The sequence below is a fragment of the Halichoerus grypus genome, chromosome 2, assembly GCF_964656455.1.
Source record: "Halichoerus grypus chromosome 2, mHalGry1.hap1.1, whole genome shotgun sequence".
In the NCBI taxonomy this organism is placed as follows: Eukaryota; Metazoa; Chordata; class Mammalia; order Carnivora; family Phocidae; genus Halichoerus; species Halichoerus grypus.
Window position 1 is genome coordinate 22555111 of NC_135713.1, and position 15218 is coordinate 22570328.

The window sequence follows — 15218 nt, forward strand, 5'->3', positions numbered from 1 at the left end:
GAGAGCCCGATGCGGGACTTGGTCCCAGGACTCCAGGATCATGACCTGAGCCAAAGGCAGTCGCTTAACCAACTGAGCCACCCAGGTGTCCCAATTTTATGACCTTTTATAAGTAACTTTGTTATAAATGATTCTGAAAAAATGTAGCATTTTATACTTCCCTGGCTGGGGGAAATTGCTGTCACAGCAAAATACAACAAATAGGAACCAGAAGAGAGACAAAGTATAATTGTTTCTTACTATAAAGTTGACCATCTGTTTCCACTTGCTGGGTTCTACACTTTTGCTCTATTTTCTTCAGCAGGGTGGAAAACGCCAGTATCATTTATTAAATCAGTCAAATAATAAGATGTCCTCAATGTATTTGATGCATCATACATGGATGATACTTTAAATAGCACCAGAAAGTTAATCAGATGTCTCAGATTTATAAATGGGGAAATTAGGGAGATAATGAACTGATAAATCTGTAATAGACTTCTTATAAAGACCAAGACGTTTTGATTCTCTTCATTAAGACTTGTATCTCCTTAAAAGAAAACTATTTCTTAAAGTGAAATCCTCTGGAATTTGATGTGACCTATTTCTCAAATCAGAATTTCAAAACACAAATAAATGGTTATAAAATAAAGGTTATAGAAAAAGATAAAATGATTTTTCCTTATTAGATACTTTGCAAAAAGTAAACAAAATATGTTATTTACTACCATCTGCATATTTTCCAAAATAGTACATACTAAAATCATTAAAAGTTTCAAGAAACACTACATTTGTTAAAACCATAGTATATAAATGTACAAGATAAAGTGACTTTTTTATATTAAAATAAATTTTAAAATTCCAGATTTATTCCACATGCCATGTTAAGGTAATTTCAATTATTTTTTCATGTTTAATTCTACTAAAATCAGCACATTTTCAGTATTATTGTATTGCTATATTGACACTACATAGCAAAAAGCATAAGGATGATAATTTTTATGTATTTTTTATTTGATTAACATGGTATATCTAAAAGATGATTTAGAATAAACAGAAATATAAGTAGCCAGAAAATTAGTTTTTAAAACAGTCAAATTTGTGTCCTAGAATTTCAGAAAATATATTTCAAAATTATTCACTAGTATTGATTGAAAATGTTCTTATGAGTACTGATTCAAGGGAAAAGGAGAGATTTTAGTATGAATTAATTGGACAAATGAATGAAATTTAGTGAAAAAAAGAAAAAAGTAAAAACATGTTATAAAAACAACAATGGGATTACACAGATAGACTACAAATTAATTAAATATTTGCGAAGAAACAGAGTCAGTAAAATTTTGCAATTATCCATGAATATTAGCAAACTGTAAATCTGGCACAACAAAGTCTAAAATTTGTTAATGCTTTAGGTCATGGGAAAATTCCTAAAACAACAAAAATTATTTTTTACTTCGTTCAGACCAAAACATGAAGAAGAATAGATTGGATTACTGCTTAGAAAAATGTTAAAATACTGATTTAGTAATTACAGATACTCCTATTATTTAGTTATATGTTCTACAAAAAGAGGTCAAGGAAGGCAACCTTTTTTGAGTGAATTTTTTAGTGATTTCTCTGGAGATTACAAAGTATCTTAATTTTAAATTGTCTGGTTTGGGTTAACTTTAGCTTAATTTCAATGGTATACACAAATTACTTCATTATTACCCCATCTTCTCCTTTGTACTATTATTAGCATAGAAATTATATATTTATATAGAAGTCAATCAAGACAATATTATAATATTTCCTTGTACTGCTATTTTTTAAATTAAATAGGAGAAGAAAAGAGTTACAATTACACTTATTCTGTATTTCAACTTGCACATGTAATTATACTTACTGGTATAATTTTTTATTTATATGGATATAAGTTACTGTCTAATGTCCTTTCATCCTGAAAACCTCACATTTCTTGTAGGTTTACTTTATAGTGACAAATATTCTCTGTCTGTTCTCTTGGCCTGAATTTTTCCTTCATTTTTGAGGGATAATTTTACTGGATATAGGATTCTTGGTTGTCTATCTTTTTCTCCCTTATTTTGAATATGACATCCTATTGCCTCGGCTTCCATGATTTCTTATGAAAAATTATCTTTTACTCTTATTTAAAATCCTTTGTACATAATGAGTCATTTTTCTCCTGCTGCTTTCAAGATCTTATAAAGTTACCAGTCAAATTGAATTAGGGTCCACCCTAGTAGCATAATTTTAACTGAATTAGCATTTTAATGACCCTAACTCTAATACAGTCACATTCTGAGGCACTGGGGTTTAAAGCTATAACGTAGTAATTTGGGAGGAACAAAATTCACCTCATAACATTTACTTAGTATACGTGCGAAGAAAATTAGACTCTCATAACAAAGAATTTTTTTTTTATAAAAACTAGCTTAGATCATTTTTGCTACTAATAACAATTAAAGAGATGATATAAGTTTAAAAGATTATTTAAAATATTATCAGAGCTAACAAGACAGGGAGGAAATATCAGGGGAGCATCAAGATAACTCTCATGCTTAAAAAGCCATTTTTAACCTCCAAGGACATTTGCATTCCTAGAAGTAACAGTTAAGGCACTGAGTTGTTCTTTTGAAAACCTCTCTGAACATCAAGACAATAATCTTCAAGATAAAGCATAGGGCCTAAAGAAGACTGGAAATGTAACAAACCCAGAGAAGAAGAATAAATTGGAAGCGAGCCAGGTCTTCTGTAAATGTTTAGCTTATTTTCATATTTTATTGATTGTTCAAGAAAATTAAAATTTTAAACATTTTAAGAAGCTCACACACCAGTATCACTGCAAGGAACCTGACAGAAACAAATGGCATCCCCCCCCCAAAAAAAATCCTTATAACAAGTTATGTTCATCTTAGTTAAAAATAATTCCCTTAAAAATATTTTAATATTTTAAACATTAAATATTTAAATGGCCTGAACACAGAAAATAATTAATGCACAACACAAACACTATAAGTGATTAAACAGAAATAAAAGACAGCAGAAGTAGATCCAAAGATCCATAGTTTTAAAAATAGTTTGTATAAGTCCAATGGTACTTACTACATTTAACATGTAAAATGATTGTTAAGATATTTCTCAGAGAACTAACCTTTTCCAAATTCAATTATAGCAGATTACACACACACACACACACACGAGTAATTCTAGAACTGAATTCAGAACAAACTTTGAAATTCAAAGATGAGTATCAAAAGTGGTTAAACACAGATGAAAAGAATTAATAGACTAAAATATAGTTCAGATGCAATTCTGAAAAGTAAACTATAAAACACAAAAGAGGAAATATAGATTCAGTGTTTGAAAACTAGAGATTATAGCACCACATCTAAAATAAATTTAAATGGAGGCATAAAGAATGGAGAAGAAATGATAATAGTAAAGACATGATAAAAACCTTCCACAAAGTGGGTTTACAGGGAACATACCTCAACATAATAAAGGTCATATATAAAAAACCCAGGGCCAACATCATACTCAATGGGGAAAACCTGAGAGATTTTCCTCCAAGATCAGGAACAAGGATGTCCACTCTCACCACCTTTATTCAACATAGTACTGGAAGTCCTAGCCAAAGCCACTGTTTCCTTGTTGATTTTCTGTTTGGATGTTCTATTCATTGATGTAAGTAGGGTGTTAAAGTCCCCTACTATTATTATATTACTATCAATTACTTCATTTATGTTTGTTATTAGCTGCTTTATGTATTTGGGTGTCCCCATGTTGGATGCATATATTTACAATTATTATATCTTCTTGTTGTATTGTTTCCTTTATGATTATGTTGTGTCCTTCTTTGTTTCTTGTTATAGTCTGTTTTAAATTCTATTTTGTCCAGGGACGCCTGGGTGGCTCAGTTGGTTAAGTGACTGCCTTCAGCTCAGGTCATGATCCTGGAGTCCCGTGATCGAGTTCCAAATCGGGCTCCCTGCTCAGTGGGGAGTCTGCTTCTCCATCTGACCCTCCCCCCTCTCATGTTCTCTCTCTCTCTCTCTCAGATAAATAAATAAAAATCATAAAAAAAAAAAAAGTCTATTTTGCCCAATATGGGTATTGCTACCCTGGCTTTCTTTTCACTTCCATTTGTATCATCAATTCTTTTCCATCCCTTCCCTTTCAATCTGCATGTGTCTTTAGATCTGAAATGAGTCTCTTGTAGGCAGCATATAGATGGATCTTGCTTTTTTTTTTAAGATTAGTCACTTATTTATTTGAGAGATAGAGATAGCGATACACAAGCAGTGGGGAGAGGGAGAAGCCCTCCCTCAGCAAGGAGCCCGATGTGGGGCTTGATCCCAGGACCCTGGGATCATGACCTGAGCCGAAAGATAATAACTGAGCCACCCAGGAACCCCTGGATCTTGCTTTTTTAACCGTTCTGTCACTCTGTTTTTTGCTTGAAGTATTTATTCCATTACAAAGTAATTATTGATAGATATGTACTTTTCTTTTCCTGTGATGGTTAGTTAAGGTGAGCATGTAGCTGTTAAATGTCTTTTTAAAAAAAAGATTTATTTATTTATTTTAGAGAGAGAAAAAGAAAGAGAGTAGGGGGGAGGGGCAGAGGGAGAAGGAGAGAGAATCTCAAGCACACACCTGCTGAGCACAGAGCTTGATGGGAGACTTGATCTCACAACCCTGAGATCATGACCTGAGTGGAAACCAAGAGCTGAACGCTTAACAGACTGATCCACTCAGGTGAGCCTAAATAAAAAGCTTCTGCATGGCAAATTAAACAATCAACAAAATGAAAAAGCAACATGCAAAATGGGAGAAATAATTTGCAAACCATATATCCGATAAGGGATTAATATCCAAACTATATAATGAACTCCTAAAACTCAATAACCAAGAAACGAATAACCCTTTCTTAAAAATGAGCAAAGAATATGAATAGACATTTTTTCAAAGGAAGACATACAACAGCTACATGAAAACTTGCTCAATTTAACTGTCACAGAAAAAGAAAATGTTAGTACATCTGTTAGGGATATTGTGGCTTCAAGAGAGAAGTACACATAGGCACATAGGGAAAGATACATAATCTATCTTTGTCTATATATTTTTCTATAAATATAACTCATCTATCATTGTCTAATTATTTAAAGTCCCTATAACTTACAACCTTTTTTGTACCATGGCTCTTACAAAGTATAGATCAACCACAGCTCATATTGTTCACTTTATGTAATTTCTTAAAATCATTTTCAATGACTTCAGTATTTACCTTCATCATTTTTAAACTAGCAACCATTAGTTTCATTGTTCTCGATCTCCATTCTGTATTGCCCTCTCAATATTGTTATTTCATACTGAACCATATTTTATGAAGGCATTTTTCCATTTTTGCCAAACAAGAAATCACTCTGATGGAACAATAATACTAAGTTTGGACCCTATAATTCTTATCTAAAAAAATAAAAATGAAAATAATCATTGAATTTCTTCAGCTTCCTAATTTCCAAAATCAATGAGATCGTACTTTACTCCATCTATTATAGCCTTAACACATGTATACTATCATTTGGTTAAATATATCTATCCCAACAAAGCATTAACCTACTCTTGATTAGAAAATAAGTCTTAATTATCATGTATCCTTAGTACTTGAAACATTGACATGTAGCAGATGCTATGTTAATAAGTATTTTTATATTGTTGGCTTTCTTCATTCTCTGCACATGTCATGTATGTCTTGGCTGTTCACCAGGTGCTGCTTTTAAATATTTTTTTTTTTTAGAATCTTTTTAAAAGCTCTGAGCGAGGTGTTTATAGAAGTTTCCATATTCAAGGAAAATACTATTTTGTACTAAATCCAGCATTAAAAAATATGGGATTTTTTTTTTTTTGCACCAACATCTGTGGGTGTCAGAACATCGACCTTTTAGTATGTGGTGGTTCTCGTTGTTTATTATGAAAACCTACACTTAAATTATCAGTTAAAAGTAGACTCAGTTTTAGTTTAATCAACAACTTAATGAAATATTAAAATGTCGTTATCCATCAAGGTATTTATTCCATGTACAATATGACACACTTGAGAAACCACAATTTGTTTTATGCATATAGTAGGTGAGGAATTTGGTTGGTTTTAATTGTCCATTGCCATACAAACTTTATATCACACGCCCAATTACCTCAGTTTCCAAGTGGGGTTAAAACTGAATACCAATAATGAAATTTGAATTTAACAGGGTGGTAAACTATTTTTGCTTCTCTCCTTTTTGCTCCTCTTTATGACATAAATATATACATACTTGGAGGGAATCAAATGTTTCAGATGTAGCAGTCTTCCATTTCTGACCAGGGCATCTTTAGAGAACATTATTGGGTGGCCTGGTTATTGTACATTGCAGTAGTAATGATAGCCATTTTTGATAAGTTAGGACTGAATCAAAAGGAAGAGAAAAAAATGAGAAAACTGAGGGACTTTGAATTCTATATTAAACAGTAATAATCATTACAGAAAATTCTAAAATAAGTTCATCGGCATTGCCCAATATTTCTGAAATAGTTTTTAAATGGGACAAGAAAACTACTTGTCTAAACAAGGAGTTTTTATATACTCTAAACTATGGACTATCAATATTTAATTATATTAAATTGCATTAATATACTTAGAATACATTCCCTTTTCCTAACTTCATAAAGAAGATTAAAAAAATATGGAGAAGGGACACTATTTTTTCTTGTCATATCAGTTTATCCTCTTAAATAATTTTATGATATTATGTTGTATTAAAGTGATATATTACATGGATCCTGCCCTGAATGTCATTTTAAACTTGTTGAATAAGAAATTTTGCTTAGGGGCGCCTGGGTGGCTCAGTCGTTGAGTGTCTGCCTTCAGCTCAGGTCATGATCCCAGGGACATGGGATCGAGCCCCGCATCGGGCTCCCTGCTCGGCGGGAGGCCTGCTTCTCCCTCTCCCACTCCTCCTGCTTGTGTTCCCTCTCTCGCTGTCTCTCTGTCTGTCAGATAAATAAATAAAATCTTAAAAAAAAAAAAAAAAAGAAATTTTGCTTAAAAGAAATAGAAAATAGTGTAAAATGTGACAACAGCCATAACTTTGTGATATATACCCTGAGTTCTTGGTATATATAAACCAGGCCAAGTTATAGAATATTTGAAGATTTTAAAGTCTTTCTGGAACATCCTCCACTTTATCATTTAACATTCTGTGAGAAGATACATATTAAGCCATGCTCTTTCTCTGTTCCAATTGTGTATCACTTTCAAGTAACTTGGTGCTCCTGGGAATCTTTGAGCAATCCCTTATCCTATTAAATCATGAATTCCTCAATCCCTCCTAATTTTGTTTATTTTACAAGCCCACCCTTGTTTACCCTTAAATTTAAATCCATTCATCAACTTGCCAAATTCTACATTTAAGAACCCTACTAAGGGCGTATTATTGTTTCTTCACTTGTGAAATATTTATTTGTTACTATTGGAGGTCATATAAAATAATCATTGAGATGCAGTAACCATTAGTTTCTATCCAGAGAATCACCAGTGAACATTATCAAGTGACCTTGTTAATGTGCAACAGAAATGGATCCACAGTTCTAGTCAAGTTGCTCAGTTATTTGGCAAATCCCACCAACAAAAATGAATAACCTTGTTAATAAGCTCAGCCAAATATTGAGAGTGCATGTGCTTGAGAATCAGAAATATCAATGGGTTGCTAAGGGTAATCATTCAAAATGAATGTTCAGCCACATGATCAGGTAACAGTTTACTTTAGGGTTATTGTTATTATTAAACCAAAATGTAGAGACTTTGTTCTCCCCAACTGTCAAAATATAAACTTTGCTTAGAAGTACATTTGACGAAACACAAATATAACGATGCCAATGTTTCACTCTGGTATCTTCCTCTCTTCTTTAATTTCCCACTTTTCTAAAACAACCGTTTGTCAATGCAATCTGCAATTTATAAAAACAAACTGACATTTGTTAAGTAACCACAACTAATTGAAAACAACTAAATACAGAAGTCTGGATGAACAGAGAGTGCTGATGATCCAGTGGGCATATTGGTAAATTCTGATAGCTAGAAAAAACATGAGTAAGCCATTTTTATGTCTTATTTTTACTTTGTGAAAAAAAATACTCTTCGAGAATGCCTGTGGTTTCATGAGTCTTTTAATCATAATAGATTAACTTGTAAGTATATCATGTGGTACATTATAAAATTTAGAATATAAGGAGGTTTATTTAAAATTAGAATATAGAAAGTTTGTGCATTAGAATGAACTTGTCATGCTTCCACTACATTTATGTTTCACTATACCTGGGATTGGAGGGTTGATGGAAACTTAAAGTAACAGTAAAAATGCTATCTGACAGTAGGAATAAAGCCATGTGATTTTCTACACAGGATAAACCCGTGATTACCTTCAGGATTGTTGAAGTTATTTATTGTGTTTTCCAAGCCAGAGTGCCCAAATCACAGTTTACTTAGCACTAAAATTCATCATTTCTTAAGTAATTAACAGTTTTATTTCACTTTGTATCTCTCCTTTCCCTGTACGTACTCATTATTATGGTTGTCAATTATCTTAACTGTGTGATTTTAATAAAGGTAGCTCTACTATTAGAAAATTGTTCAGAAGTTGCTAATAGCTCTCCAGAGAGCACTTGTCTCACCCTGTATCTCCCACCTTATCAAAAGGTCACGTTAATTATATCACCCTCACCGAGAGGAAATCAACATGTCAGTCAGAGGGCCTCACAATTGTGCTTCAGCTAGAATATAAAGAGTAAATCAGTTATATTTAGTGCCCAAAGTAACCCATTTACATTTAGCTCTTATAAAAGCACTTAACACAAATGAAACAAGATCACACATACGTATTGGTTTACTTTTTTTCACAAATTCTAGTTTGATATTATTTTATGTTTATAGTTGTGTGTAAAATATCAACTGTTAGTTTAAAATAGTTTTAAGGAATCCTTGTAAAATGGTTTCAAAAGAATAAGGGTTTCATTGTACAAGTAGAGATCCTTAATTTATCATTTGAATCTCAAGGTGATTATTCATATAAATTGATCTCTGATTAATCTTCTCTCACTTTCACATGCTCTACATTCTTGGAATCACAGCCTAGGATTTAATTCTAAAAAGAGCCAGGACAGTGGCCAAGAAAACCTCCAGGACTGTGAATGTCTAATTATTATTAATACATTTTGCCTGAGTAGGTAGTCTCTATGTATTTTCTCAAATATATTCAGTGTACCATTGTGCCAGTTTTCCTGCTCAATATTCTTCCATCATTAATAAATTATTTCCCATGCAAGCAACATTTATCCATTGGTTCCTTTGGAAGAGCAAGTGCTTTGATGACTTATTGGTGATTTAAATTGAGAAAAAAACACTACTTTTTATAATTATTTTGCATTATTTTGGCCAAATAATGGACCATGTATGGTCATGGTTCTAGTAGGAAACATGTGGCATACATACTTTAGGACAATTTACATATATTTTTTTTAAAAAGAACCATTTATACAATTGGAAGTAGGTGAGGACAACAATAAAATTACAAGCATTCTTTAAAAAAATGATTCAGAAGAAGTCACAAGTTTTAAAGGGACTGTGGATTAACTAACATAATTACATATTTGGGAGAGAAACAAGTTAGAAACCATGCTCTTTAAGCAAGAATAAAACTTCATATCAAGCACAAAGACTTGGAGAAACTTGTTAAGTTACTAAACATCTCTAAGGCTAATTGTTCCCACCTATTAATTAGTATCTAACAGGGTGAAAGCATGCTGAGGACTGGGATGTAAGAAGATGCAAAAGACAGTCCTGAATTTAAAACACCTAGTTTTGTGCATATATATATATATATATATATATATATACACATACACACACATGCACACACACACATATATAAAATTTCTTCTTTAAAATCCTAAGCTTACTTTTCTTTTCTATACAATCTTATAACACTATCTTCTTCCAGTATCCACTGCAAATTTAAAAATCATAATTATTATTTATCCAAAAATCTAATAATTGCAGGGCATAGCTACTCTAATTTTCACTTCCTTGTAATGAACACTTAATTATATCCTAGATTAAATGATTTACAATTAGTTTTTGATGTATTAGAGAATCCTCTTTACATGATATCTTAAACCCAATTTTAACTGGGATTTTATTCATGATAACATATTCTAATAATATCTTCATTAATACAGCTAGCCATTGAACTTGAAGTACATATTTCTGCCATAACTACATGGACCCCAGTGCTGCCCTCTTATTACTCAAATATAATCTAGTCACAAGAGAAAGCTCAATGAAAGAGAGGGAGCTCTATTTCTAACTTTTCTGGGATTGAAGAGAAAATTATAGCCTCTTAGGTTGATTTCTATAAATACTTGTGTACTCAATTAAAATTTAGATATTTTATTTTTGACTAGACATGAAAAGTCATGTCCAAATCAATGTTCCCTTTTTTATGCCTTTCTTAATTACTTGTCATTATTAAATTTTTCTTGATATCTCATTGTCAGATAAATATTTTCTATTGACTCTTAACTCATAAATGCTTTAGAATAGCACTTATAATGTACAAAAAGTGTCCAGCTGATATCAAGTAGTGATAATATGATGCTTTCAGTACTGATATTATTGATCATGATTTCTATACTACGTACAATCCAAAATTGGGGAAATAGTGTAGCTTATTATAGATCTCTAGAATATAAGTCTCTGCCTAAAAAATCAAATGTTACACACTTTAAAAACAAGAGATTAGTTACTTATTAATTAAACAATTTTTATAGCTTGGAGTTGAAATAATTTATTAAAAATTCAAATCATTAGAAGGCATGGGCTAGAGAAAATTACTTTTTTTCAAACATCAAAGGTTTATTTTGAGCCAGATCTATGCACATATTTATGACTACATTGTAAAATATATAATTGGAAACAAAGACAAATAGACTAAAATTTAATAGGTTTTAGATAAATTATGGGCAATTTTACCCATTTAACTTTTCTAAACTTCCCATCCTCGTCATAGTTGTTTTATAACTACAGTGAGTATTTGATGGAATGAAAATATTCACATATATCCCTCAATTCTTTAAAATTTTTAGACATTTTGGAGCGCCTTGGTGGGTCAGTCGGTTAAGCACTGACTTTTGATTTCGGCTCAGGTCATGATCTCAGGGTCTTGAGATCAAGCCCTGCATCAGGCTCCATGCTCAGTGGGGAGTCTGCTTGAGATTATCCCTCTCCCTGTGTCCCTCACCCTGGCTCTCTCTTTCTCTAATAAATAAATCTAAATCTAAATCTAAAATTTTAAGACATTTTTGTTGGCATACTAGAGACCAACAATGATTTTCATTAAATATGGACTGCGTTCACCAGTGAAGAATCCTATTTTCTATTTTTTTTTTCCTCCTTAATCAGAGCACCATAATTTTTCACTGTTTATTTTCTTGTCTTCTCATTCTTCACTTTTCCGGAATTGTTTTCTAAATTGAAATTATTGATTGCATTTACACTTAGAAGTTGATGGAAAAATGAGCAATGGTCAGATGACAAATGTCTATAAGTGGAACTTGGTGATTCCAAAGTCACAGAAATCACATGCTTAATGTGATCTGCAGAATCAAACTGTAGAGGTCTTTAACCAGGGCCACAACAAAGTGGTAAGAGTACAGGTCACGTTCCTGGAGAAGTAATTTATTGAACACAGATGGTTTGGGTAGCTGTGAGGGAAGAGGAAGGAGTTGAGAAGGAGAGAAGAAGGTACATCTATCCAGAACTTTCCACACAGCAGTAACTATAAGAAATGTAAACGGATCATTTCATTTCATCTTCATAATAATCATATGATGGTGGCACAGCAAACTGGTTAAGACCTTGGCCTTTGAAAACTACTGTCTTGTTTTATTCCTGACTTCACTATTTTGGTGTGTTATATGGGGCCATTATTTGACCTCCCTGCAGGCCTTTGTTTCACCCAGCTAGTGAATACAGTTATTCAAGTCCATTATTCTTCCTCTGCAATTCCAAAATCCAAATAAGCCTGCAAACCAAAATCCTTCTCACAACTCATTCAGTAGCTAAAAGGGACCCAACCTGAACTTCTATTTGGCGTCAAGACCTCACCCAATTTAACCAGAGCCTGTTTAGAATCTTAATTTATCCCTCTTAGTGTGGCAATTCATGTTTCATTGCAGGAATAGTAATATGATTGCTATTATTTGTTCTAATTTTAAGGACAGAACTCTGGGATTCAGAGTGTAATAATCACCCACCATCACATGTATCAGTTCTGAGATCTATCTGACCCAAATTTCATATTCTCCCAAGTTATGTTGTCTCCCAAGTTATGTTCTTTATTTGGGACAAATAAAGAAATGAGTTAAACCACCTATGTGAATTTGCTAGACTTGGAAATCTGTTTAAAATATTCTTTGCCCTTATAAATTCACAAAAAAATTATATAATTTAAACACTATTCAAAAAAGGAATGTGAAATAAAATTAATGTAGACTTCATGTTTGGTTTTAGAAAGTAGTATATTAAATTGAACGGTATAAATGTTCCTCAGTTTTATTTGCTTAGTTGTTCTTATTTAATAATAAATAATCATGTACTTATTATATATAATATATATAATTTAATGTGAATATTCTTGAATGTGTGTGTATGTGGTCATTTTTATATATGAGAAGGTAATAGACTACATTTAAGCAACTAAATCTGAGAAGATGTATAAGGGAGTGCTAAGACTTTTGATGTGATGTGTATTCAAAGACATAAAATTTCAGTTTACCTACTTTTGAACATTATATCTAATTACGTATTTATTATTTTCTCACTATGTAGTGTTTTTTATAAATGGCTTATTTCTTTAAGTTTCTAACAATTTTTTATTTAAAATGTTTTTACAAAAGGTTTTATTTTTCCTAAAAGGAATTCACTCAATGGAACAAGAATATTCATTTTAATGAATTCTTCCACTATACTTAATAGAATATTAGAAACCAAATTAAAGCATTTAAAAATATATATACTAATTTGTATGTTTTGCCATTTTGGAAAAAAAAACAATGGTTACATCATCTTGTTTGTATTTTAATTATATTTATATTATAATTATATTTTTGCTCTGTCTCATTAATACGCATTCCTTTTTTTTTTTTAAAGATTTTATTTATTTATTTGACAGAGAGAGAGATAGCGAGAGAGGGAACACAAGCAGGGGGAGTGGGAGAGGGAGAAGCAGGGTTCCCGCTGAGCAAGGAGCCCAATATGGGGCTGGATCCCAGGATGCTGGGATCATGACCTGAGCCAAAGGCAGATGCTTAATGACTGAGGCACCCAGGTGCCCCTAGGCACTCCTTTCTTTACAGATCAGATCAATCAGTGTGGGGGGGAGAGGCAAAGGGAGAGGCAGAGAGAGAATCTCAAGCAGGCTCCCACTGAGCTTGGAGCCCAACCCAAAACTTGATCCCACAATCCTGAGACCATGACCTGAGCCTAAATCAAGGGCAAGTGGGATGCTCAACCAACTGAGACACCCAGGTGCCCCATTAACTGTGATTTTTTTTTTTTTAGTTTAATATAGTTATCTGTGGAGAAAATATATCTAAGACATTTTAAGTCTATTTTTTTACTTATGCAAACATAATTAAAATAGATATGTATATTCTTGAAACATTTTAGAAACTAGTATATTATCCTTTTATCATTGTATTTGTTGATTTTTATTTTTCATAGAGTGCCAAATAATTCTGAATTTTAGAATGTGCTAATGAACTAAATACTCCTGGGGCTATAATATCAAGTAGTTGTTTTTAATGGGATATATACATATTCATGTATATAAGATATATACATATATATGAGATGTATATACATATGGGATATATATATAGGATATATATGGAATATATATATATGTTATATATATGTGTGTGTGTGTATGTTATATAGGATATACACACATATATGTTTGAAAAGCCTACTCAAGCATCAGATAAAGGGATTTAACATTTGAAGGTAACACAGCAAGTCTTCCCATTGTAGTAAGTGTCAGCTACTTCAAAATCTTGATCTTCTCCATTTTACAGAAGACTGCTTTCCTTTTTGTCTAGTATCCTAATCCTCGTTGTGTATGCCAATAAATCTATTTTGCATTACTAAATATATACATATTGGCAACGAAATTCTGCATAAAATATATAATAAATATATAAATCCAGATGTTAAGTCAACAAAAGCATAGAGAGGATTTAATATAATGAAATAAACTATCCCTAGTCTCATTTTAATTTCAGACTTTTAACTATGGTTTCCAAATACTGGTTATGTTTTTAAGACTAATGCCTTGACAAAAACCCAGTGTGATAAAAGTTTTATTTTCCTGATATTCATCTTCACTTCATATTAAACATTACATGGCTTTCTGTTTTGCATTCTTTATGTTTTAATAACAATTTATGTGTATACTCACATTGCTCTTAAAATAAGATGGATATTAAGTTCCTCACTGATAAAGAAAATATGCTTCAAAATAAAGTAGTAATTAAATTAGTATAATTTTTTAAACCATTTAAAAAAAGAAGAGTCACAGTTTTAAAACACAGAAATGCACAAGATTTTCACAGTGCTTTAAAAAGAAATCTTAAGCCAGAAGTTAGAGGTAATTTAACTTTGTCAAGGTCTAGGATTTCATTCACGAACATAGTTGAAACTAACTCTGATAACTTTGTCCATCAAATTTTTACAAGAGACATGACTTGAAATTACCTGTCATAATAATGGGTATTTAATAAAATGAATTTGGATAGCTTCTTTAATTTTAGATTTATTTTTTGTCTCCAACTTCCAATGTTTCCACATCACTCCCTATCAGATTTCTCTCCCTTCTATTTTTGAGGGCATGTGCTTTTGTCATGGTCTAATGTGAGAGTATTATTAGTCTCTCCAGCAGATTTCTTTCCCTGGAAAATTATGACATTTTTAAAGAAAATCACCAAATTTCAATATCTCTTTATTAATAGGAATTCTGAAATAGAAGATATAATACATATTTTCCTGGCTGCTGGATATTTTCTGCTTGTCCTTCCTGATCGCTTCTTTATACTTCCTCATCTTTCCAGTGACCTGGGCCACTGACCTTAATGAATGCAAG